Source organism: Pipistrellus kuhlii, unplaced genomic scaffold (genome assembly GCF_014108245.1).
Source record: "Pipistrellus kuhlii isolate mPipKuh1 unplaced genomic scaffold, mPipKuh1.p scaffold_m20_p_28, whole genome shotgun sequence".
Lineage (NCBI taxonomy): Eukaryota > Metazoa > Chordata > Mammalia > Chiroptera > Vespertilionidae > Pipistrellus > Pipistrellus kuhlii.
Genome location: NW_023425527.1, coordinates 1,094,883 through 1,121,503, shown reverse-complemented (window position 1 = coordinate 1,121,503; position 26,621 = coordinate 1,094,883). Strand labels below are relative to the sequence as shown.

General features: G+C 48.6%; 1 protein-coding gene across 13 annotated transcripts in view; it reads left to right on the top strand.

Annotated features, from left to right (window-relative positions):
- The window catches only part of MSI2 (musashi RNA binding protein 2), a 357,057-nt gene that overhangs the window by 98,079 nt on the left and 232,357 nt on the right, over positions 1-26,621 (top strand). The window lies entirely within an intron of this gene.

The following is a 26,621-nucleotide window of genomic DNA, read 5'->3' as shown; positions in this document are numbered from 1 at the left end:
CGGCAGCTCCATAAAATAGTCTTATTTCCAATGCTTCTGAGTCAAATTAATCAATTAAAAACGCTGAGACGCTACCCCAGCCACAAACATTGACAAGATTGGTCTGTGATAAAAAACGCTTTGGCTCCAACCTGGACCTTTATGGAAAGTAGAGATTTGGACAGTTTGGTCCTTTAGAACACCTATTACTGCTCCTGCCCTACTCCTCCAACTACAAAAACTGGGGGAAATTGTGAAAAAGCACAAGAACTAAGTAAAAATCTCCCTAACTCTGTTTTACCATTTAGAGGTAGATGACCTACCATTTGGAGATAGATGACCATTGTTAACATTCTGGGATCTTTTCTCCCAACCTTTTTTTTAGGTGTGACAACACATACACACACACACACACACACACACACACACACACACTATTTACTAAGCTGATTTTATAATACATTTTGAATTATTTCCCCCTTGTAATTTATTATTTTTTATGGCATGGTTTTTGCTGTCTACATGGTATTATTGTGGCTTATAACTATACTTTATTTTTACCAAAGTCTATTGCTGAATAGTTAGCTTGTTAATGATTTGTTAGAATTATAAATAACATTGTGGGGAACATGCTTGTATGTGACCCCTCGTCAACATTTTCAATTTCCTTCTTACTACATATGCCTGGAGGTGGGCTTTCAGGGTTAAAAGCTGCAGGTATTTTAAAGGTGGTGAGATATATATATATATATATATTTAAATATATATATATTGTGAAATTATATATATAATATGTGTATAATCTTTATAAATATCCATAATGTATACTTACTCATATAAAAATCCTTATAAAATATATTTTGATCTTAATTGATTCTGTAAGGAGGTTGGTACTACTTTATTCTCTCACCAGAAGTCTGTTTGAGAGAATGATCTTAATTTTAAAAAGTCACGTGTTTATGGTAAAAAGTTTTATTTGTGCTGCAGGGTAAGGCTTATTGTTTAAAAGATCGGTGTTATTTGGCTCAGCTTGGACTAAATTTATTCTTTAAACTTCCCTTTTTTCCCAGTGCAGTTTGGCATAGCTCTCTCTTTAGGGTTTGTTTACTTACCTACTTATCTTAACAGGCTGACCTACCTACCTGTCTATCATCCTTGGCTAACATTTATCCAAGGTTGAGGATGGAAATAGCTTTCCACTGAGTCAGAGCTTTCAGCATAACCGGTTCATGAAGCCGCCGGCACAGATGTGGGAATGGGGAGAGCAGTGTAGCTTTTACTCACGGGGTCACTAAACACACTAAAATTAACTTGGGAAATGTTCAAAACTATAAAAATGAAAATAAATGTCCCTGTACAGAGGTAATCATGGTTAATATACTGATCTATTTTTTTTGGGGGGGGGGAGGGGGTAGGATGGAGGTTGGAGAATAGTACATTCAGATAAAATGCTATTTGACAGCCAGCAGGCCTGTTATTTATTTATTTAATTATATGAAAAATCAATGGGTACTTTCTGTTGTAAAATATATAAACAACACAGAGTCCAATAGTTTTTCCCTTTCCAGAAGAAACTATCAGGAGTGTTTTTCACCTGCCCCTCCGCTGTGGACCGACCCTTTCTCCAGAGGGAAATGTTCAACTCCAGGTTGAAACCTGAGTTTCTTGGCTTGGAGCCCTGGTATTCCAGAGCATGATTTGAAAGCCACCACTCTCATGAGATTTAGAATCACCGAATGTTAGCCATATTAGGAACCTCTGAGATCATCTGGTCATACCCTCTCATTTTACAGATGAGAAAACTGAGGCCCAATAATCATTAGTGAGTGCCTTGTCTCAGGTCAGTCAGCTAGTTAGAAATGAAACTGAAATTTCAGGGTTCTGGTTTGTGTCTTTCTTTTGAAGTGAAGATGTTGATCTACTTTTAAGAACAAGAACGGCAGCCAAGTTTTGGTCTGGATTCAGTTGCAGAAAGCTGAACCCACTCCTATCTAGTTTAAGCAGAAAGGAATTTGTTGGAGGGCATGAAAATGCTTACAGAAATCATTAGGTGATCTAGAAAGACCTTTAGGTTATGCCCTCAGAAACAGTTCTCAGAGCCACACAACAGATCTGGGACTCCAGGAAGCTGCGGTCTCTTCTGACATCTGAAAGCCACCTAGCAAATCAAGGAGCTGATGCCACACTGCTGGGCCAGGAAGCACCATTTATTGACGCTGTCTTGCCACAATCTTCTCCAGCAAAATAGTTTCTCCGTGAGAAGCCAGTTGAGGCACAAGATACGGCCATGGGATAGCCAAACGCCTCCCTGGCTGTGCTGCCAGCGCAAACCACAGAAGCACAGAATCCATTACTTTGCCTTTCATACCTACCGTGTTTCCCCGAAAATAAGACATCCTCCGAAAATAAGACCTACTTACAGGTTTCCTTCTGAGTGAAATATAAGGCATCCCCCAAAATAAGGTCCCCCTAGGCTCTGTCTCAGAATGCTATTGCTAAACAAGAGAGATTTGGTCCACTGATTCTGAAAGAAATGGAGTCACAAGAAATACACCAGGAAATTCAGGAATTGGATTGTTATGATGATGTTCCAGAAGATGATGACATGATTGTCATTGAATAAATGAGTAAATTCTTGATACTGTAGGATTCACAGTTTGTCTGGTTTGTGTTGACAACTACCGTACTACCGTACCGTATACAGGTAATAAATTTCCTTTATTTTCATTTAACAATCAGTGTGTACCGTGTTCTTCTTCATGGAAAAATAGGACATCCCCTGAAAATAAGACCTAGCGCATCTTTGGGAGCAAAAGTTAATATAAGACACTATCTTATTTTCGGGGAAACAGGGTAGCTGCAAGGGAGTCTGAAAAAAGACTTCAACTTTCCAGTTCCTGCAAGACAGAAATGCTTGTGGGGAGGAAGCTGGAATGGATGATGGATACCAATTTACTATGTCTCCTGAGCAATTTAGTAAACAGATCAAATGATAAGAAACAAACTTGAGTTCTGTTTATGGTCATGGAAGGTAGACTAGCAGAAAAGCAAAAAAACAAAAGCAAGAACAAGAGAATTGTACAAAATATAAGAGACAGAAAAAGAAGAGCGTCGGCCTGCGGACTGAAGGGTTCCGGGTTCGATTCTGGTCAGGGGCACATGCCCAGGTTGCCCGAGGCATGTTTGCACAGCCCTGAGTTTCGATTTGCCTGGGTTAGTAGGGCATGGTTTATTTAAGAACATTTAGCATGATTAAATTGAAAATGAAAAGAATGAGAGGGTTAAAAATTCAGAAAGGGATGGCATGAATTATAGTGATCAGCAAATTTAAGTACTTGGCAATAGGTGATCAGCAACCTGCCCAGGCCTTGAGCTGGGCCCAAGAGGTCAGTGCCTCTTACAGAGTGGCTGCTTGTGGAACAAACATACTACTCTACTGTATAGAGCCAGGGCAGAGCGTGGAAACCTAAGAAAGTAAAGATACGGTTCTGTCTCCGGAGCTGTTTTGTTTTCTATCCAGGTGGGTAAGCGCTAGTAGAACACAGTTTCTGAGCATATACAGGATCGTGTGCCAGGTGACGTAGTGGATTTCTGAGCAGCCGGGGGTTCATGGAGTGGGGAGGGGGCTGTGAGGGCAGTCAGGGCTTCTGGGAATAGCTGAGGATTGAACAAAGACGTGAAAGAAGAATGGACTAGATTGCGTAAGAATTAGGGGATGCTGTCTTAATTTAGGTTTTTGTTCCCAGACCAAGTGCCTTTGACAAGGACTTTGGAAATTCCCCTGGCCATAAAGAAAATATTAAGGGCCATGCACTGTGTTCAGGAGCGGTAGTGTGATGAGTGGTTAGGGTTGTACGCTTTTTTCCCATCCTGCTGGCTGGGTTCATATTCTAGCTCTACCCTTTATAGCTCTTGTGCCTTGGGGATGAGGATATTTCCCACCTTATAGGGTTGGTAAAAATGAAATACAGGGTGTCCCTCTTCCCCAAATGTACACACACTTTAACAGTTGATAACTCATTTAATTTTTACTCCTTTTTAGGTTTAACTGATTTGAAATAATGGGTGAAGCCAGACTAAGCTTTGAACAAAGAAAATTTATCCTAAAGTGCTACTAGACTTTTTTTTTTTTTAAGTGGGGATATATAAAAGATAAAACCAGCAACACAATCGATGAGTTGAGGGCACACAAACACTGAGCGAAATGATTCTTGATGCTTGTGATTCCATTGCTTTGAGTTATCAGCAGTGCCTGGACCAGAATGGTCATCAGTTTGAAAACAGGCATTGACAAAAAAATTACTTATTTTTATAGATTCTTTCACATTTTGAAAATGAACTGTACGTTAATAAACACCGACTTTATAAGCATTCAAAAGTGTGTGTACATTTTTTGGGACACCCTGCACGCCATTATATGGCTGGCACTTCTAACAACGTCCAACACAGAGCGAGGGCCCAAAGACGATAGTTAATCACACAGATGACGCTGGAGATGGATGATGTCACACCCTCCCACACTGGGACTGAGGGCAGTGTGCTGACTCTTGCCCAGCAAGATAAAGGCACAGAGACCACCCTGGGTGCGTGTCTGGGGGCCCTGGGCCACAGCAGTCTGGTGGGCATGGGCAGCTGGGTTAGGGTACAAATGGGAGGTAAATGTAGGGATGAGGGGTGGCTCTGCTCCTCTTCCCCTTCGTTCTCCTTTCCACTCGGTTGGCCCTTCCAGCTGGAGGATGCCCGTTCCCACAGCAAAGGCACACTAAGCCCCATTTGCCCGTTCTTGTCGGGCGCCCAGGAGCAGCAGGCTGAGCCAGGCTGCCCCGCCTTTGAACTTGTGCTCACCTACCTGCTTTAATTAGATGATAGGTGGTTTCCCTTATCTTCCCTAGAGAAGATTTCTCTTTTCAGGTGAACGGCTACTGACGCCAGTGTGGGGTTCGAGTTTCTACTCCCATTTCTCCCTCAGGCCCTGTTGCTAGGTGTCTGGAGAAAAATCACATGTTTATGCAAGCGATGGGTGAGGCGCTTGGCTCCTCTGGGTGACTGATAACCTGCAGTGCCTTTTCAGGCGTCCAAAGCACTTTTGCATACAATCTGATTTGATCCTCAGAGCAATGCTGTGACATCCTTGGAATGTTATCCCATTTCATAGATGGGGGAAGTAAGGAGGTGGGGTGTTGGTTCAGGGTCAGTCAGCAGGTGACAGAGCTGGGAGTCACATCCGGGTCCTGCCAGTGTCCATTTAGATTTGGTTTTTCAATAAGGCTTTCTGTTGGTTCAGTTCACTTCAACAACTGCACTCTGCAGTGTTGTGTTAGCCACTTCAACATAACACAACACCTGCCAGCACTCAGATCCTTCCCCCAAGGAGGAGACACTGAGAGGCAGGGAGTCCTGACGTGGGAGAACTTGACCTCTCCATGAACCCGTGTTTTGGAGTTGGAGAAACTTTGGTTACGTGACTTCATTGGCCAGCTAGTTTTCAGTTTGTGGATTTTCATTCTCAAGTTTCAGGGAGCAGAGATAAAAACTGAGCCGCATTGTTGTCTTCCTGAGCTCTTAGAAGAGGCATCTAGTGATGAGTGGAAGATGGGTTAAACGTTAACACTCCAGTAATGGTGTCTTAATCTTCAGGAAAGACATTGTTTCTCACAATCAAAAGTTTCTGCCTTTTGTCTTAAGACACGCTAGCTGCCAAAATCTACGTTCGAGGGAGATCCCATGCTCCCCTTGACTGCCGCCCACCCCAAGGGGAAGCATGTGGCCGTTCTGGGTGCCACTTGGACTCCTAAGTGCTTTCTGAAGGTGCTGGGATGGAAAAGGAGTAACCCAAACCTGACCTCAGGTGTTAGTCCCATAACCATTGATGCTGACTTGAATCAGGGAGTGCAGCTCTTGAGTGCGCCTGCTCTGTTACATCATCACCCTCTCCTCTTGCGTCATGGCAGCTGGCTCCTGGGTTGGAATTCTATGTTGGCCAAAGCACAGGGAATCTGGAGCCGGGGCCAGGCGAGCGGGGCGCGCCAGTACAGTTCTGCCCCAGCACATGTTCGTGGAGAGCCGGCCGTGCGGAGAGCTTCAGGCCCATTCATCTTGGTGATGACTTGCCCTGGGAAAGTAGTCATCTAACTACAAGTGCTTAAAATATATGTGACCACAAATCTTTTTGTGTGGATTCTGCGCGTGGCAGAATTTGAAAAGAGATGCATTCTTTTCTTTTCCTGATCTTCATCACTTAAAAACAATCCCATCAAGCTAATTTGTTTAGATTAGGGGTGGGGAACCTTTTTTTTTTTTTTTTTTGGCCAAGGGCCATTTGGATATTTATAACATCATTCGCAGGCCATACAAAATTATCATCTTAAACATCAGCCTGCTATATTTGGTCAGACATTTCATTAACTCACCCCTCATGCCTTGGCAGGGCCAGACCAAATGGTTTCACTGGCCTTATACGGCCCTCGGGCTGGAGGTTCCCCACCCTTTGTTTAGATTAGGGGTGTCGAACTCAATCAGAGAAGGGGCCAAAATCTAAAATCCAGCCTAAATTGCGGGCCGAATGGTTTACTGAACAGTCATAAACTGTCATTGTGATGGAAACGCAGCGGAGTGCAGTGATGACAGCGCGGTGTGGGCCACATTGCAAGGCCTGGCGGGACGGATTTGGCCCGCGGAACTTGTGTTTGACACATGTGGTTTAGATGAATGGGACAGAGAAGAGGCTAGAACTAAAGACCGCCTCCTATCACCCATCACATCCCACTGGCTGAGGCATTGGAAGATACCTGTGTTAGCTCCTTTCTTAGCTTCTTATTTAGCTCATCAAGTTTAGGGGTGTTGACTTGTCAGGCTTTGAGTGTGGGTCACCTGGAGAGAAGGTTCTGGAGTGGGTCAGCCCCCCATGAGGAAGGAAGGCCTAACCCCAAACTCGATGCCCCTCTCTCTGACTCTGCGATGAACTTGGAGTAAGTGAGCTGGTAAAATGAGTAGAGCTGCATTCTGCGCCCGCTCCTAGGCCTGCGGCGTTACCCGTGGTGTGAGCGCCTGGGCTGATTTCATGAGTTCAAGGTCGCCGTGAGTGGCTGGCCCCCGGCCTGACATTCCCCCGCTGGATCCAGCCACAGATGCTCCATCTTGCTTTCACCCATTCTCACATTTTCTGCATTCTCAGCCCAAGTACTACTCATTTCACTCTTGATCTCCTCACAGACACACCCTCACTCACACGTTTGTTTTCCTGTTTGGCATTGCTCTCGGTCTGGCTCACTTCTCTGAGTTTCGAGATGCCTGTGTTTTGAGGATGGAGAAACACCACCACCTGTCTCTACTGCTGAAGCCGCCTTCCCAAAACCCTCCTCTGTCTCAGAGTGCCGTTTCTCTGCCACCCATTCCAGGTCGGGAGAGATGGCCAGTCTCTAGCTGTTACTGGGCAGAAAGGTGTCTTTATCCAATTTGACTGTTGCTGTTATGTGGCAGAGCATTCATAAAAGTCGTGATTTATGAGATGTGTATGGCTGTGGTTATTTTTTCGTTTTCTGTCTTTTTTTTTCTTCCTTTTATTTGGTCATCTATCAGGGAGAGAAAAGCCAGGCCTGATAATTTCTTGGCACATCCTGTGTTCACTTAAGGATGTCAGCTGTAGGCCTGTCAGGAAGTTATTTCTCGGCTCGGTTTCTCCCTCCTTTTTACCCCGCTATGGACCTGCCCCCTCGCCCCCCACCCCCGCACCCCGCACATAGGCAGAGGCCCTGCTCTGTCCTTCAGGCTGGCGATAAGGCTGGACACTGTGGGGCGTAGAGCACGGCCCCTAGTGTGGCCCATGGACTCTTACACTCCTCAGCACCCACATGTCCAGCTCTCTGTCGGTTCTTGATTGCTTAATAGGAAGGGGCAGGCTGGGTTCGTTCAAGAGGTTTCCAGAATTTTCTTTGTTCTTGAATACAGTACCCTTGATACTCTTAGTTGTTTTTTTTTTTTTTTTTTTTTTTTTTTTTTTTTTTTTTTTTTGCCTGGCCACTTTAGAAATATCTCCCTCTTCCTCCTTCTCTCTGTCTCTCTCTCTGTCTCTCTCTCTGTCTCTCTCTCTCTCTCTCTCTCTCTCTCTCTCTCTCTCTCTCTCTCTCTCTCTCTCTCTCTCTCTCTCATCTTCTTCTTCTCTGTAAAGTATGTGCATGCTAGATAAAAGGCTCTTGAATAGAGGGCCTGGCAGGTTGGGGTACTGGCTGCTGAAACAGGCTAATTGGAGATAGAAGCAAGTTGTCACAAAGGTGTCTGGGGTGGGATGAAAAGTGGGGAGGAGGATGATCCTCAGTAAATGCCAGGTTGACTTTCCCCACCTGCCCCTCCTCCTGCTTTTATTATTAGCTGCTTGCAGAAATGCACCCGGTCTTTGCCGAGCCTCACAATCGCGTTAACCAGGCTGTGCCCTGCATCTCAAGCACCTGGTTAAGACCTCATTCTGTGTCTGGAAAAGTCCCCTGCTGAGCCCCAGAAGGTGCATAAATGTTTTTAAGCCACAACGGGTGGCCGGGCAGGGCCAGGAAGCTGGCCTGCCGAACTTGGCGGTGCACCCTCGTTTCAGAGTGGAGGCTGCTGAGGCCGAGCCATTGGACTTTTAGTTGAGAGCAGTGCTGGCCTCCTGGGGGGGTGGAGCATGGCCCCTAGAGTGGCCCCCACGTCTGCCCTGAGTCCCTCTGTGTGGGACTCTACCCTCTCCAGGTTTGGAATAAACCCCCTTTCTTTTACCTAGACCTCCCCCCCTCCCCTTTTTAGACGTTCATTTTTACGGCTCCTCGACAATGAGAGCAAAGTGGGAGTGAGCTGAGACTGATGCAGGATCTCGTCACCCTGGAGCGGGTGAAGCACGGTGGCTTGGGCAGTTAGCCCCCCCACCTCCAAACACCGAGCAAACATGGGCTTTGCCTTCTAGTTGCTTAAAATCTAAGGGAGGTGCTGCTTTTGTGAGCGCCCCAGGACCCTTCGGATTTGAGCATTCTGTCGTCCCAAGGTTAATTGGTTGCTGGTCCCATACCTGCTACTGCCAGGTGCCTGATACCTCATTTCCAGTGATGCTGCCATCGTCCATCAGAACCTCTCACATGTTTCCACTGTGGCTCTCTCTCTGGCTTCCCTCCACTCCGGACGCACATGCCTCCTGCTCAAGACTCCGGGGTGCTGCTGTGGATTCTAGCCTCCTGTCATCCAGGTCCCCATGCGCCTGAGCTCCAGGGAGCCTGCCCCCGAGTCCCTCTGTCTGGGACTCTGTCCTCTCCAGCTTTGGATTAACCCCCCTTTCTTTTTTACCTAGAAAACCCACCTGCTTTTAGAGGGCCCTCTCAAATAGCTCTACCTCGGCCTGAAGCCTGTTCTGCTGCTTCCTTTCCCCCAGGTGGTGATACCTGTTCTTTCAGCCCCCAGCCCTTTGCTGCTTCCTTTATTATTGGCTAACACAGTGGTCGGCAAACTCATTAGTCAACAGAGCCAAATATCAACAGTACAACGACTGAAATGTCTTTTGAGAGCCAAATTTTTTAAACTTAAACTTCTTCTGCCAAAACCGGTTTGGCTCAATGGATAGAGCGTCGGCTTGGGGACTGAAGGGTCCCAGGTTCGATTCCGGTCAAGGGCATGTACCTTGGTTGCGGGCATATCCCCAGTAGGGGGTGTGCAAGAGGCAGCTGATCGATGACTCTCTCTCAGCGACGTTTCTAACTCTCTATCTCTCTCCCTTCCTCTCTGTACAAAATCAATAAAATATATTTTTAAAAAAACAAACAAAAAAAACCTTAAACTTCTTCTAATGCCACTTCTTCAAAACAGACTCGCCCAGGCCGTGGTATTTTGTGGAAGAGCCACACTCAAGGGGCCAAAGAGCCACATGTAGCTCACCAGCCATGGGTTGCCAACCACTGGGCTAACAGATCCGTCCTCCTGGTCCTTCCTGTCCCTGTCCCATGTGCCCCACTAGAAGGAGGGTTCGATGTGGAGGGCCAGTACTGTCGATGTCGCTGCTGTCCATTACAACCTCCTGGGACAAAGGAGATATTCTGTGCTGTCTGGCCATGTGGTGAATGAGCATTTGAAGTGGGACTAATGCAACTGGAACTGAATTGTTAATAACAACTTAAGTTTAAGTGGCTACAGGTGGCTGGTAGCTGGCTCTTGGGACACTGCACACGTGTGCCTCACTTATCTTGATGTTTTCAGAAGCCCTTGCTCTGTGCTCCGCACACACGACACGCCTCACAAGGGAGGAGGAAGGCAGCGGGAGTCGCCTGGGCATATCGTTCTATTAACTGTGTGTTCTTTGCCTGTTTTCCGTGCAATTTGACTGTTAAGTTAGATTCAGTAGATTGTATACTTGAGCACCACCAGTGCTTTTGGGGATACAAAGATGAATAAACATGTTCTCTTTCTGCAAGGGACTTGAATCTCATAGGTAAATAGCGAGTGATAACGGGAAGCAGAATGAAATAAAGGGCCGCCGTTCAGGGGCCACTCACTTCCTGTGCCGGTGCAGAGAAAGGAGTCGTTCATGGTGACCGAGGGGAGATGCCAAAGCATGTTCATTCATTCACCCAGCAAATAATTCATGAATGTCACTTAGGACCCAGGTCCTGGGACTATAGTCTGTGAACAAAATAGACAAAATTCCTGACCTCATGAGGCTTAGTTTCTGGTGGGAGGGAGACAGATAAGAAATAAAACAAGTCAATCATAGAGTGTGAGCAGGTAGGTTAGGAGAAGGTCCAGGGAGCGCTGGGGGTGCACTTGTTAAGTAGGTGGGTCATAGAAGGCCTAGTGACATTTGCACAAAGACATTTGGGCTGAGGTGTGAGGTTTGGATGCATGAAGGGCAAAAGGGCAGAAGGCTCATCCTAGGGAAGGGGCAGCCTGAGTGAAGGCCTGGGGTGTGGAAGTGCAAGCAGGTTGCCAGCATGGCTGGAGCTCCGAATAGTTGGATGAATGGGAAACGAGGCTGCAGAGGTAGCGTGGAACCCGGTAACAAAGGTTGAAACCTTGAAATCTCTGCTGACTTTTTTAAATTACATTTAAAAATATATATTTTATTGATTTTTTTTTTTTTTTTTCACAGAGAGGAAGAGAGAGGGATAGAGTTAGAAATATCGATGAGAGAGAATCATCGACCAGCTGCCTCCTGCACACCCCCTACTGGGGGTGTGCCCGCAACCAATGTACATGCCCTTGACCGGAATCGAACCTTTCAGTCCGCAGGCCGACGCTCTATCCACTGAGCCAAACCGGTTTCTGCAAAATCTCTGCTGATTTTTGATGTCTTGTCTTCCTGCTTCAAATGTCAGCCCCCTCCATCACCACCTCAAGGACAATGGCCCCAGTTATTACTTCTCATTTCTCTTCCCACAAGGTTTTCATTCCAAGCAGCTGCTTAGAAATTGTGTTAATTAAGGGACATTTAAAACTAAGCCAGATTTCTTTGATGAAATTTTGCAAAAGAGGTCTGATAAGATCAAGTCTGGGCTAATTGTACCCCCGGTTCTTATTTCATTTCTAGGTCCCTGTGCAGACTGAGTGCTTTGCAGGGTCCCAGGTGGCTCAGTTCCCATGTTTTCACACAGTCCTTTGAACTGGATCATCTTTGGGACACAGAGAAGGTTTAGGGGAGGGAGGGCCTCCGAGTAACAGGAACAGAATGTAAGACCAAGCAGCCCTTTGGAGGGCCAGGGTTTTTGGCCAGGGAGAGGGACGCCACATTTCCCAGCAAGCCTGGAGCCCCAGAGACAAGATGACTGGATGGGAAGTGAGTCGCCTTGAGCTGCAGGTGCTGCTTGGAGAACAGCTGTGCGGGTGAGCCTAGTTTCAGGTGTATCCTGTGGATTAAAAGCCCAGATTTCACACAGGAAGAGAGAGAACTAAGTGCCTTTGGCTGAGGGCAAGAAAGGGCTTTTAAAACAGATTGCTTATCAGCCTGTTTTAAGGTGGCTTGGGAACTACTGATATTTACAGTGATAAGTGCCGTTAGATGAATTAGGTGTCACTGCCTAGGAGAAATACTGAGTTCTCTCCAGAAAAAAAAACAAAACACAACACTGACTTTTTTTAGATTTCTACTTTCCTAAAAGCAACATTGACCACAGACGGCAAGCACATGGCGGCATGCCACGGGGCAGTTGTGTTCATGGGCACATCTTCAGTGCCAGTTGCCATCAGAGTAAGCTTTTCCCCCCAATGAGTGCTCACAACTCACCACGGACGGCTAAGTCACTCCAGGGCTCTGCGCACCCGTGGGCCTGCCCAGGAGACTTGCTCATGAGGCAGCGTGGGGTTTGCTGACGAGCTGCAATGTAGATGTTGGCCTTGCAAGTACCATGACCGGCCGTGGAAAATGTGGCTCAGGTCTGGATCCCCCTTCCCTTCCTAATCATCTTTATGCTGTTGGACACTGTTCACCATTCCCTTCCATTTGAAATGCCCTAACTTTAGTGTTACAGTTATCATTGCTCTGTAGCAAACTGCTCCCAAATTTAGCAGCTTGAAGCAACCATTTTATTCTGCTCAGGGCATCACTGGGTCAGGCATTCGGACAGGGCAGAGCAGCCCCAGCTGGATTCTGCTTCACCATGCTTAGGGACTCAGCTGGAGAGACTTGAGACCTTGATGGTAACTTGATGGCAAAGGACTGGAATCATCGGGAAGCTTATTCCCTCGTGTGCCTGGTGCTTGGGCAGGGATGGCTCGAAGAAAGGAGCCCACCAGGGGGGTTTCTCCATGTAACACTGGGCTTCCTGACAGCTTGGTGGCTCAGGGTTCCAACTGTGATTGTTCTAAAGAACAAGCTAGAAGCTGCTGTACCTTGTATGACCCAGCGTTGGAATTCGCATATCCCTTCTTCTATACTCATTGGCTAAAGCAGTCACGAGCTTACTTAAATTCAAGGGAAGGGGCATAGAACAAGGGGCTGTATGCTGTAGTTGGTGAAACAGTTTTTTGTTTTTTTTCTTGCTTCTCTCCTGTTTTCTTTGGCTGTTGCTTTGCGTTTCCAAGAGATATTGTGGTTCCTCCTGTCCTTGTCCCTGCTTTTCCTTTACCCCCTCCCCTGAACCACTCCCATGAAGTTCGTGGCCACCTAGACATTGGTGAATTCAGTCAGGGTCTCCGGTCCTGATCCTTCTCCGGAGCTCTAGTACAAATACACAAATTTTCCCACGGGCACCGCACATCTGACATACCCAAACCGAACACGTTTATCATGCTTCCACATACCTGCTTCTTCTGCATGCCTTATCTCAGTTGGTGACAGTGCCATTGGCTCGGCCACCCAGTAAATTCAAAGCGCCTTCCTTTCCCTCGTCTCTGCTTCTGGCCATTTACCCAGTGCTGATAATTTTGTCTCCTGCTCTCTCTTAAATCTCTTCCTGTTTGTTATGTAAAAGATCCTTGCTTTAGTTCAGGGTCCCTTCATCTTGGACTATGATGATAAGCTTCTAACTGTCTCCCCGTCTCTACGTTTCTACAGGGTGACTTATCTAAAACACAAAGCTGGTCATGCTATTCCCCCACTTAAAATTGCTTACCCCTTATTGAAAGGGTGAAGTCCAGTCTCCTTGGTTACGTCTACAAGACTCTTTGGGATGGAACCCTTGCCTCCTTCCGTATCTTCCATCAAACCCTCCTTTCTACTTGGTTTCTGCCTGGGCCAAACTTAGTGCCTGAATTGAACTTGCTATTTCGTACCATTGTGACTCTGCCAGCCCTTCTTTCTTGTCTTCCTGGAAAACTCCTGTTCATCCTTTAAAACCCCAGGGAGGCATCTCCTCTTTGAAACCTTCTCTGACTATCCTGACAGAGTTCATCACATTTCCCTCTGTCCATCTTGTGCACTTTTGCCATTGCGTATTTTTGTCAGGCCTCCGTGAGACCTTTAAGATTAGAGAACGAAATCTTTCCCTTTGGGCTCCTACATCCCGGTGGGGACTAGGTAGTCATTCAAGCTTGCTGTCGAGTGGAATGAATCAGGGGCAGTTGACACAGACCCTGATATTACCCCCGAATCTGTGATGGCCAGAGGTTTCAGGCCCCTCCCTGTTTTCCTAGCCCTTTCCAGTGTTTGCTTGTCAGGAGTCACCAGTTGTCCTTTTTTTTGCGTGTAAAGATGCCTCTCCCAAACCACCAGCTGTGTTTCTCCCAGTGGGAGGGGAGGGCTTGTGCCCCAGGCCGGCAGGATCTCTCAGTTGCGGCGCAGTCTGCGTGCTCTGTGGCTCCTGACCAGACCTCCGGCCAGCTGTTCTTCTTAGGAACGAGGCCTTTTACCTTCTCGGTGCTTATGTCAGCTTGGCAATAGGAGTGCTTGGAACCACCCACGGGAAAAGAGAGGAGACAAGGAGGGTGCCCGGGGACCTTCACTCGTCCACCATCCCGGTAATTCAGAGCAGGAAATATTCCTGCATTCATTCAGCTCCTGCTTACTGATTGCCTACTCCGTGCCAGGCACACTTCTACATGCTAGGAATACAGTGGTGGACAAAACAGACGAAAGTTCTTAACTTTAGGAGGCTTCCGTTCTAGGTGGGTGAACTGATCACATCCCTCCCCTTCAGATTTCCATTCCGGGTGTGTGTGTGTGTGTGTGTGTGTGTGTGTGTGTGTGTGTGTGTGCCCTGACCGTGGCTGATGGGGCCGTGAGTCCCTAACTCAGTGCCTTTGCATAGCAGGCCCTGAACAAACACTTGTGGTGGGAATGAATGAGTGTCGTTGGACAAATGAGGTTTAACCGGGCACATTTTTCTTCCTTGAGGGAAGGGAACTAGCTTTTATTAAGCATTGCCAGGTGCAGAGCAATTTCCCCATAGAAGATCCCGGTCTTCCAGGCAGAAGTGCCCTTCAGAGAGCCCGCGCGCCGCTGGCGGGGCCGTGTGGCCGATTCCACAGCCCTCCAGAGTGAGCTACAAAACGAGCCCTCCGCGTTCCAGCCGACATCTACGGCTCCCCAGTCACCTCTTTGCCTCAATAAACAGCCAGCCCAGACCGGTTAGCCAGGCTGGGCACGTCGGGGAACACATCTTTCCTGTCTCTCTTTTCCGTGTTTGGCGGCCTCGTGCAAGTGTTTTAAATAGAACAGACATCACGGCTATAAAACATCTGTAACATTACACATTTAGTAAAGTTCCTGGCAGCCTGCGCTCTGCCTGATGGGTGATGTTTTTATTGTGACTGTTGTTTCATTTCCCCCCACCCCCCCCGTCGATCCCTCTGGAAAATAAAGTTTTCTTTTATGTGACGATTTATAGAAATATGTTACTGGCACAAGGGGAGCGCAGACATATTAGGATATTGGTGTCACAGAGAAATACTGCCTCTGAGGCAAGGACAGCTTTGTTAGAGAATGACCTTTCTCTTTTGGGACAATCTGTTACGTAGGGCAAGGGGCTGCCCTGGTTCAGGTAGACAAAGACACAGCTTTGCAATGAGATAGAATTTTTGCCGGAGCATCTTCAACCCTTGAAATACCATGGTTGCCCAGTACCACTGCTGGGAGTGGGTTGACTCTGGTGGTGTCAGGGGGAAAAAAAAAATCTGAGGGAAGTGGAATTGAGAATAATTGGGAGAATGGGTAATAATTAGTCCTTAAATGTACAGAGCACGTGCCTTTTTCAAGTGCGTTTCCTTCTGTTGTTTCGTCTGTGGGGCAGACAGGGAAGGTTTGATCCCCATTCACAGCCAAACAGATGGAGGCTAAGTCCCGGGTGGGGAAGGGACTGTGGTAAGGAGGGAGAAGGGGAGCTTTGTGTGTCTGTTATCCCAGCTCTGGGCCGAGCACTTTCCATGTACTAGCTCTTTTAACCCCACTTTGTAGACAGAGAAACTCAAGTTCAGAGGCAGTCACTTGCCTGGGTCACCTAGTCTACATGTGTCAGAATCGAGATTCCTGGGTTCCTTTTCTCTCTCCTCCCAGCTTCAGGTGCTGGGATTGGAACCTGGTGCTCTCATCTCCAGTTTCCGAATCTGGTGCTCTTCCCAGTCTCCAGGCCCCCTTGGATTTAGGAAGACTCACCTTCCATCTCTTGAGAAACGAGACATTTAATAAAAGGTGGAGAGAATTGCCCTCGATTATCTTGGCTTCCCTTTTGCGCTGCGAACACTGCTTTGGGTCCCTCCTTTTCCCTCACAGGAAGTTACTTGTGGCAGGTGGCAGGGCGCCAGACCAGCACATGCTGCGGGGAGAGGGGTTGACTTTTTTTTTTGACAGATAAAATTTATGACCTAACAGATGGCTGAGTGTTTCCGAAGGCGACCACACCAAGAGTGCAATGTGCTTATCTCTCCTTATGCCTTCTCCACCTGCCCCCACATTCCCTCCCACCCCATGGATGTTTCTGGAACAGTAGAATGGCAGAGCAGGGAGGGGGCCTGGTGATGGGGGAGCTGACACCAGGCCACACTAGGGCTGGCGTATAGGTGCCTTCTTCCCAGTTCATGCTTTCTAGCCGTGCCCCCTTGCCACCACGTAAGCATTCAGGTGACCCAGCACCCCCACAGGGTCCCTGCTTTTCTGGTTAAATGGCCCGACTGAAGAGCTGCTCCCCTGTTTAAATCCCGTGAAGGTTTCCCTTGCCTCCCTGGCATGACCTCCCGCCCAGCCCCTCGCCCCCTGGCATCCCATCGACACCTTGTGCTGTGGTCTTTCCGATCCACGCGCGACCCTTCAGCCAACACTGAAGACGCCACGGCCTCCGCTGGGGAGGCCCTTCTTCACTTCCTCTCCTGGCTGCCTCCTAGTGACCCCCAAGCCCCCCTTGAAGTCATGCCCAGCCCTGTGCCCTCAACCCCACCATGCTGTACTAACACAGCTTTTTACTTGGCCATAAGCACCTTTGATACAGAAACCCGGTCTTATCCACTTAACAGCCACAGAGCCTAGCACAGCACTTGGCACATGGCAGGTCCTCAAAACCATTTGTTGAGAGAATGAATGAACGCCTGTGGCTAGCCGTCAGACACAGTCCTCTGCAGTTTGTCTTCTCTTACCCTCTCTATCAACATTTTCGCTCTTCTGGGATTCAGCACACGTCTTTCTGAGCACCTACTATGTGCCAGGTGTTTGTATATACTTATCCCTTGTGATGCCTACAGCAGCTCTGTGACATATAGGGATTTCCCCACTTTACATGTGACTCGCCTAATATTACACAGATAGTGAGGTGGCTGAGCTGGGACTCAATCCCAGAGCCCTGGGTTCAATCCCAGGCTCCTCCACTCTTCCGTGGCTCTCCCCCCCCCCCCCCCCCCCCCTGCTCAGTATGGTAATAATGAGAAAGAATCTTTGCTTTGTCGAGATCTCCATCCCCCCCCCCCCCCCCCCCCCCCGCCCACCGTTCTCCCTTAGGATGGCAGAAGCGACTTCTTAGCGAGCCCTGATTGCACATTAGAATCTTCTGGGAAATGTTTAAACATTCCCGATGCCCGGGCCTCTCCATGGACCAGTGAAGCGGACTCCCCCAGGGTGGGGCCCCGTGTCAGGTTCTAATGGCTCCCCAGGTGATTCTGCGGGGCGGGCAGGAAGGTGATTCTGCGGGGCGGGCAGGGTTGAGCACGCTGTACCGCGGCAGTGTCAGTGAACCTGCAGCCTGGCTGAGCCCCGTGGATTAGGTAGAACTGGCTCATCAAGAACTGATTGCCATGTGCATCTAAAATATGTTAATGGCGGTAATCAAGGCTAAGGGTTAAGGCTGCCATTTCGTTCTTTTCAAGAAATCAACTGGAGGGTTTGGGGGGTGGGGCACCTTGGCTTCAGAGCCTGTCTACAGCCAAGTTTTTATTTTTTCTCTCTCCTTAAAGAGCCACTCAGTTGTTGCTGATGACAAGGGGCCTCATCTCGCAGGTGGCTCCCAGTTTACCAGAGGGTGGCTGCCAGGAGTCATCTCTTGAGCGGTCATCCGCAGGACACAGTGGGCCCCCTGGCTGATGCTGGGTTTTCCTTAACCAAGGGCCTGTGCTCCTGCCCGCCCTTTCTGACGTGGCTTCTCAGCCCGGCCCTTGAGGCTTCCTCACGTCACATGGAGGACCCCGAGGCCCTCCAGGCTGGCATGTAAGGGAGTGCTATTTAGTTCAGGTTCCAAGAGACTTTGAAACACACACCCTTGGCCGTAGGAACCATCTCTCTGGTAGTTGCTACCCAGGTGACCTGCAAGGTTTTAGGAAAAGAGCAGTTTGGGAAGTAGGAAAGATGCTCTGAACTCATCACCACGGCTGAATGTTCATAAGCCTGCACACAGGCTGGCTTCAGTGAGCCTGGCCCGGCGCGTGAGAAGGGGCTCAGGCACCTCTGAGCCCGGACCTGGGCGTTGGGGGGACTCCCGCTGGGGAGAAGCTCTCCGGAAGGTCTTATGCCCACATTTCAAAGGTGAAGAGAGAAGCCCAGAACTGTTCAGAGACTTGACCTAACCTCATGTGGCCAACCAGGGTCAGCTATTCGGTGTATCCCAGGATATACACAGGTGGGCTTGAAAATGCAAAGCCACGTGGACAGAGAGAAGATATTTTAAACTTGTGTTTTCATTTGGATCATTTCTGTAAGGCAGAATCACCTCGGACCTTTGCTTTAGCCAGGGGCTGGAGACCATCGTGTCACCATTTCCAGGGCCCTACCCCTCACCGTGAGTCACCTTCTGCGCCTTCAGAAGAATTCCACTCTGGGTTACGCGCATGGGGCTCCGGAGGCTGGAGCGGCAGGCACAGATGGGAGGACCTGAGCTCCCACCAGGCCGCCCTCCTGGCTGGCCCTTCCTCCCCCGTCTCTCTGCGGTTCAGGAAGAATCTGCTTTGGCTCCTTTCCCGTGCTGGGGCTTAGGAGGCGCCTCTTTCGTGTGCAGAAATGCACGGCTTCCTGGCACCTGGAGCAACAGCAGAGCATGCTCACTTACTTTTGCTGCTGTAAAGATTATTGGTTTTAATTGCATCTACAGGTTGGTTGAACACTGGTGAGAGTCTTCGGGCCTTTCTCATAGTGAGTGCAACTCATCTGTGGCATGTATTGGGGAGCGGGCTCCGAGAAGGATGGAGTGATGGGAAAATTACCTGTGGATGCAGAGCAGCTCGGTGCCTGTGATTGGGCTGACGGCCAGCCAGCCACCTCACTCAGTATCAGTTGATGCTCGGGCCACGATCCTTAATTTCCTGTGCTTTCCGAGGCAGCACTCCATCTCCGCACCTTTTTCTGCTACCTCCCCTGGCCCCAGCCCGAGTGGCGCAGTCTAGGATATTACTCTCAGATACCAATCTGTGGACAGGTCAGCCTTGGCAGCTGCAACTTTCCCCCCAAGGGTAAGAGGAAGTAGTATTTTTTAAATTAGCCTCAGAGGGAGCCAGGCTGAGGGCTCAGGGATGAGGGTGGGGAGCCTGAGCTCCCTGCTGCAGCAGAGCAGCCTGATCATTTCATTACAAGATCACCTTCTCCTTTCGGTGACTTACTGTTGTTTTTAACCAGAGGTAGTGCTGTAACCTATGTTGGATAATTGTGTGTAAATTATATTCTAGCACCGTATAGAGGAAGGATATTTTTTTCCCCTTCCAATTTTAAAGCTATTTAGAGGGACTGCCAAATTGTAGTCTGAACCCTTGTGCTCTCTGGCTAATAGCTATAGACGCGGAGAGAGTACTCCGAGAAACGTTTGGGGTTATATTTATAATTAGCTTCCTCTGAAGTTAAATTAATTTCTTCAGTTGGCAGCGTCAGATACTGTTTCACCTTTGTCCAGTGGTCAACTGTGGGTGCATCGAGGCCCGTAGAATTAGCGGGCAGAGGAACCTCGGGGAGCACACGGTCTTGCGCACTTGGCTTTATCTTAAGCCTTTTTTGCATTCAGACTCTCAACGTAGGGATCTTTTTGGCCGTTAGGAATAATAATCCCCCCCCTTTATTGAGATATAATTCACATTCCATATTATTTACCCACTTAAAGCGTATATAGTTCAGTGGTTTTTAGTATACACATAGATGTGTGCACCCATCACTATAGTCAATTTTATTTATTTATTTATTTATTTATTTTAATATATTTTATTATTTTGTACAGAGAGGAAGGGAGAGAGATAGAGAGCTAGAAACATCGATGAGAGAGAGTCATCGACCAGCTGCCTCTTGCACACCCCCTACTGGGGATATGCCCGCAACCAAGGTACATGCCCTTGACCGGAATTGAACCCGGGACCTTTCAGTCCCCAAGCCGACGCTCTATCCATTGAGCCAAACTGGTCTCGGCGTCACTATAGTCAATTTTAGAGCATCACCTACAAAAGAAGCCCCATCACCCCCTTTAAGCCATCACTTGGTCCCTGTCCTCAAGCCCTAATGAACCACTTAATGTGCTCTCTGCCTCTGTAGAGTTCCCTGTTATGAACGTTCTGTGAATGGAATTGTATAATATACTGCCGTAGTAGCCCATTGCGCGATATGGTGAGCAGTAGGCCGTCCACTGCTTCCGTGGGAGCTGGCGGGAACTGGAGCCGCTCTGCTTCCACGGGAGCCACGCGATTTCCGTGGGAAGCTGAAGCGAGCCGCCTATGTCCACGGGAGCCAGGAGAGAGCCGCGCCGCTACTGCAGGAGCCGGGAGGGACCTGATTCCGCTGGAGGTGGGAGGGAGCCATGCTGCTTCCGTGGGAGGCAGGCACACTGTCTCCTCTCCAGGTCTGTGCTTGGCTGCAGGCCAGCCCCCCTGTTCCCCAGAGGTCCTCCGTGCGTGGGGTGGGATGCTTGCCTTGTCATTGCGGTGAGGAAGCAAGCATTCTGCCAGGCTGCTCACGCTGCCTGCTCTCAGCAGCTGCCCTCGCCCTCAACCAGGACTGGGGGACTCCGGTGGGGCTAAGGGGACTGGGTACCACCATCTTGTGGCTATGGGCACCACCCGCTTTGTGACGGAGTGATGGTTAATTTGCATATTACCCTTTTATTAGATAGGATGGTCTTTTACGACTGACTCCTTTCACTTAGCATAATGTTTTCAAGGTTCAGCCTTATTATACTGCGTGTGTCAGTACTGTATTCCTTTCTGTGGCTGAACAGTACTGCCTTGTACAGATGCATCAAATTTGCTGCCTCCACTCATCCATTGATGGACATTTGGGTCATTCCATTTTTTGGACCGCTATGAACAATGCTGCTGTGAAGGTTGTGTGTAAAAGGTTTTGGGTTGACGCATGCTTCAGTTTCTCTTGGGCGTACACTAAGAGCGGAATTGTTGGGTCATCTAGTAACTCTATGTTTCATCATCGGAGGAATTGCCAGGCTGGCTTCCATGTGGACTGTCAGTCCACTGTCACCAAGAAAAGGGGAGGCCGAGGCCATGGCGCCCTGGGGCATCTCCCTGGTAGGTCTCTGTGCTAGTTTCCAAGGGCTGCTGTGACTGATGACCACACACTGGGGGGTGGAACAACAGAAATGTGTTCTCCACAGTTCAGCAGTCTAGAAGCCTGTGTGCCAGTGTTGATAGAGCCTTCTGGAGGCTCTGAGGGCGACACCACCCCAAGCCTCTCTCCTTCCTCTGGGAGCTGTTGGCAGTTCTTAGCATCCCTTGCTTTGTAGGCCATCACTCCAGCTTCTGTATCTATCTTTACATCACCTTCTTCTCTGTGCCTCCTTTCCTCTTCTCATAAGGACACCTGTCACTGGATTTAAGGCCCACCCTATCTATATCCAGGGTGATTTCATCTCAAGATATCTAACTTAATTACATCTGCAAAGAACCTGTTTTCAGGTAAGATCACATTCTGAGGTTTCAGGTGGACCTGAATTTTGATGGGGACTGTCGTCAACTTGCTATAGTCTCTTTCCCACCTGTGGTTCTGGAACCATTTGCAGAAGATCCCCGTACCTGACCTGTATTCAGGTTTTGTATGTTAAGTGAGTGTTGCCACTGGATTCAGACGAGATGATGGTAGTTGTGGTGGTGGTGGTGGCAGCTTAGGGGGAGGAGGGAAGGATGAGAGAGGAACTAGGAGAACTTAGATGTTTTGGAGGACAGGCTGCTTGGAAGAAACACCCTAAGGAGGGGAATTAGGACGGCTGTGACGTCAGTCAGCCTGGCTAGAACTTTGGCACATAAAGATGGGGCTTAATTCTCAAATGCAGAGTGACACAGGACAGCCATGTGCTCACCAAATTCAGAATCTGGGATGAAGTCACATGGCATCGGCCTACTTCACCCCTGCCACTCTGCCTTGGCTTTAGCTATCACCTGGTTCATCCCACTGGGCCTGGATTTTTCCACCTGCATTATGGGATGGGGGACAGTCTGGTCTACCCAGCACTGGAATTCTAGCATCTTACCTGGGGCTCTCTCCTTGGGGTTCCCAGAGATGAGAGACCACCGGTCACCGAGACTGTGTTCTTGGGCAGTGATCCTGGCTCATTTGTTTCAGGGGAATTTGAACTCTTTTCAGGAACATGATGATGGCAAGAGCTGACAGTTTCTCCAGGCCTCTCTCATACCCACTTAACGCTCCCCAGAGCTGTTTCCTGCCTTTCCACGCATTTGTCAGGATTAAGGAATATTTGCTGTTGTTTTCTTGTGCGACAATTAATACTTTGGGGCCAGTGCTGTTGTTGGAGCTAAGTTTTCTCCTTCAGTCTCATTTTCAAGAGTAATTTCTCTTTTCACCCCATACGGAATAGCACTCCCTCTCCCCCTTTATCCTGTTTTTATAAAAATACAGCCAGGGGCCCCTCTTGGAGGGACCATTTCAGATGGCCATGAATTTTTAAAAAGGGAATGTATGAATTTGAAAATAAAAATAAAAATAAAAAGTCAGCTCTCAGGTCAGAGGCTCTAGGTGGCGTGTTCTCTGCAGTTCCAGTGAGCAGCTGGTGTCGGCCAGTTCTTTCATGTAAACAGCAATTTTCTGAGCTGGAATGGTGCTGGGGTTTTCTTTGTGGAGCCAAGAGGTTTGTGGAGAGAGCAGTGCTGTTTAGTTAAATTACGGGTCTAGATGCAAAACTGCAGTGTTTAGTTGTGAGTCTGAACACTCCCCACTTCCCTAGGTCTCACACACGCGCGCATGTGCGCACGCGCGCGCGCGCACACACACACACACACACACGTTCGTACGCACATACATGTGTGCACGCACACACCACTTCCCGGAGTGCTGCCCTACACCACAGGAGGGCATCTGTTGAGGGCAGGCTGTTCCCCCAGAGGTGCAGGGCCCTTGGTGGGTATCTCGTGTCCCTAAGAGTGGGAAGCATTTGCATACTGAAGTGTTTTCTGCATCCCGTCCACCAAGAACTCCAAGATCAGTTTCCTAATGGGTTTGGGCTGTGCTCTCCCTCTGGAACAGATGGGCCGCTCTTTCCACCCAGGTGCACCCCAGGGGCCACGCAGGCCGGCTGTGCAGTGGCTGGCTTCCCCCCATCTTGTGTGCTTAAGTGCCGCATCCGTGTGAAGGCTGTGGGTTAGGAAACAGTTACCCGGCGGGCTGACACAGGAAGACGACACAGGTGGCTCTCTGCCTGCATTGTGGGTGGAGAGGATTTTTTTTTTTTTTTTTTTTTTTTTTTTTTTTTTTTAATAACGCAAGGACTGTAGAGTCAGGGAGCCATGGGTAACTTGTCCTGCTCACTGTGTCCAAGATCAGAAGAGGGTTAAAGTTCTGGGGATTCTAGATAATTCCTGGGGCAAATAGAAGCCAAGACTCAAGTATTGGGATTAGAGTTACCCCCCAAATCTCTCTCCCCCCTTTTCCTCCCCCCCCTCTGTCTCTCTCTCTCTCTCTGTCTCTCTCTCTGTCTCTCTTTCTCTCTCTCTCTCTCTCTCTCTCTCTCTCTCTCTCTCTCTCTCTCTCTCTCTCACACACACACACACACACACACACACACACACGTTCACAGAAAATTGGCTAATATTGATGAGAATTTGAGGACCTCCATTTTGTCCCCTGAGAACCTGGACACAACATCCCCGCCTTGTCCCCTTCCTGCCCAGTCCTGGAGATGCAGGGGGGATGGAGGGAAAATGTGTGATTCTAGAGTCCTTGCCTGCTTCCCGAGCCCCTCTCCAGGCTGCAGATCCTCAAACAGCGCTCAGTCCATTTAGCTGTGGTGCCACCAGGGCTCGCCGAGCCAGTCCCTCCCCTCCCGCCCTGTGCGCCGCCCCGGGTGGGAGAGGCCACACGCAGAGTCCCGCCGCCCCCAGCTCTGCTCCGCTCTCCTGCAGCCCAGACATCGGTGAGCGGCTAACCAAGTGTGGCACATCTTCCCACTGGCCTCTTCACGTTCTGAAGGCTTTGATTAAACCAGTTTCCTTTCAGCGTTTGCTGCAGAGTGGGACCCGTCACCATAGCTGAGCTGGTTCCCGGAGAGGATGTTTTAGTAACTTGAATATTTTGTCTCATTGGCTGGGACCTGGGATTTCTCATCCTTCTTTGAAAAGAAAAAAAAAAGTGTTTTAAATATTTTTATTTTTAGGACTGCGTAGATTTATAGCTGGGTGTCTGCCCCAGTGTTTAGGGCTCCGAGGCCTCGCAGGTTTACGGCTGTGAGGCAACAGAGGAGGGTGCAAAAGGGGACCTTTCCATTGAACCGGTGACTGGGGAATGAGCATTCTGTTGACTTAGGTTATCTGGAATGAAGACACGCTGACTGTGTGATGTTCTGGGTCCATGCGCACATTTGGAATATAAACAAGGCCTTCTCTCTGCCCACCTGCTTTAACCATGCATAAGTGAGACCATGGGGTTCCTTTTGCAGAATGCCTCTCTAGAGTTTCTTTAAGCCGAACACTCCGCTTGTGCATGCTCTTAAATCACATTAGTATTTCTTTGTAGATATTTAGTTATGAATGAAAAATCTAAAATGAAGCTATTGGGAGTCTTAGCTCATCTGAAATCGTATAGAGATGCATGAGGGTGTTTTGAAATGACAGTGCGAGAGGGGGCAGTGAGTTTATCAAGTTTTCTGGATAAGGTGACTTTCTGATGCACATTTATTCTGAGCTTTGAAGGAAGCATTTAGCAACTGAGTTAGAATCAGTTACAGTGACCGTTTATTTAGGATCTACCTGGTATCCCACTAGGCAGTTGGACATGTTAATTTATTCCTAATAGGAACCTTGTGTGGTAGTCTGATTATTTTATCTGCATTTGATAGTGGATTAAATTCCATCTTATATTAGAATGTAAGGTCCAGCTCCTAGCAATTAATATATCTGCTGAATGAATACATTAGGAGAGTTAGGTTAGTAAAATCTGGCGATTAGTGAGTACAGAGAGAGATTTGAATCTGAAGGGGCCTGCTGGAGTTTGACCACAAAGGTGACTGTGATCCACCAGAGACTTAAGGGATGGATGAGAAGGGAGATGGACAGTAAGGCACCACTTAACAAGAGGTTCTTGGGACTTGGTGGTGTGGGAACCCGGGGGATCTTCCTAGACCACATGTGTCAACACAAGGCCCGCGGGCCAAATCCGTCCCGCCAGGCCTTGCAATGTGGCCCGCACCGCGCTGTCATCACTGCACTCCGCTGCGTTTCCATCACAATGACAGTTTATGACTGTTCAGTAAACCATTCGGCCCGCGATTTAGGCTGGATTTTAGATTTTGGCCCCTTCTCTGATTGAGTTCGACACCCCTATCCTAGACAGTGCTCACATGCATGATCCCATCTTATGCCCCATTCATCTGAAGGAGACGAAAAACAGTAAATCACAGCTCTGGACACAAGTACAAGCCACTGCATGGCTCTCACAGCCGACAGGAAGTTGCTAGGGCAGTGTCCTCTTAAAATAGTGCAGGAAGTCCATTATTTTCCAAGGATGTTCCCGTTTGGGCTCAGTCAGCCGGCTGTGGTGGCACACGTCCCCTCTGGGAGCCACTAAGCTGAAGCGTGAGCTCCCTGCTACCTGGGAGTCGCCTCCATCGTGTAGACTCATGAGAGTTCAGAGTTGGGTGGGACCTGGAGCAGGACTTCACTGTGCAGAAGACAGAACCCACACCTCAGGGTGAGTCCTGTCCGGGGTCACACCCAGACTGAGGCCCGGAAGCAGGTGTCCAGGGCCTTTTTATGTCAGGTATTTACAGCATACGACCTGATGATTTGTACATGTATGTACTGTGCCTGGACTCCTCCCGAGTCAAGACCTTGTGCTTTTTATTACATGCAACTAAACCGGCAAGACCCTGTACCCACTGAGTCTTTAATTTTTTTTCATTTGACATTAGAAAGAAAAAACACACACAGCAGAAACTCGGGCTTCAAAGAATAAACTTTCTTTTCTTTTTTTTCTTCCTGGCTCCTTTTTACATGTTAAGATCGCTGGTCTCTGCTGCTCTGAGTAGTTTATGTCATTGAGCATCCTTTTTTCTGAGCTTTGGAACGGGTGGGATTCTGAAAAGTGGCCACATGCATTCGCTTTGGCTTCTACCAGGCATCTCTGGGCTCCATGTGCCTGGCTGGACCTGTCTGTGGCATTGCGTGGGTGCCGGGAGCAATCAGGAGGGAGCCAGGATTATTGATGCCTTCAGCACCAGGAAGAATGTAGTGAGTGCTGGGGAGGATGATGGCACAGTGTTAGCAGAATTCAGAGGAGGAAGAACACTTCTGCACGGGGCGACTACATAGGTGTTTAATTCTGGAGAGGGTCTTTGGATCTTGGAAGATGGTCGCAACTT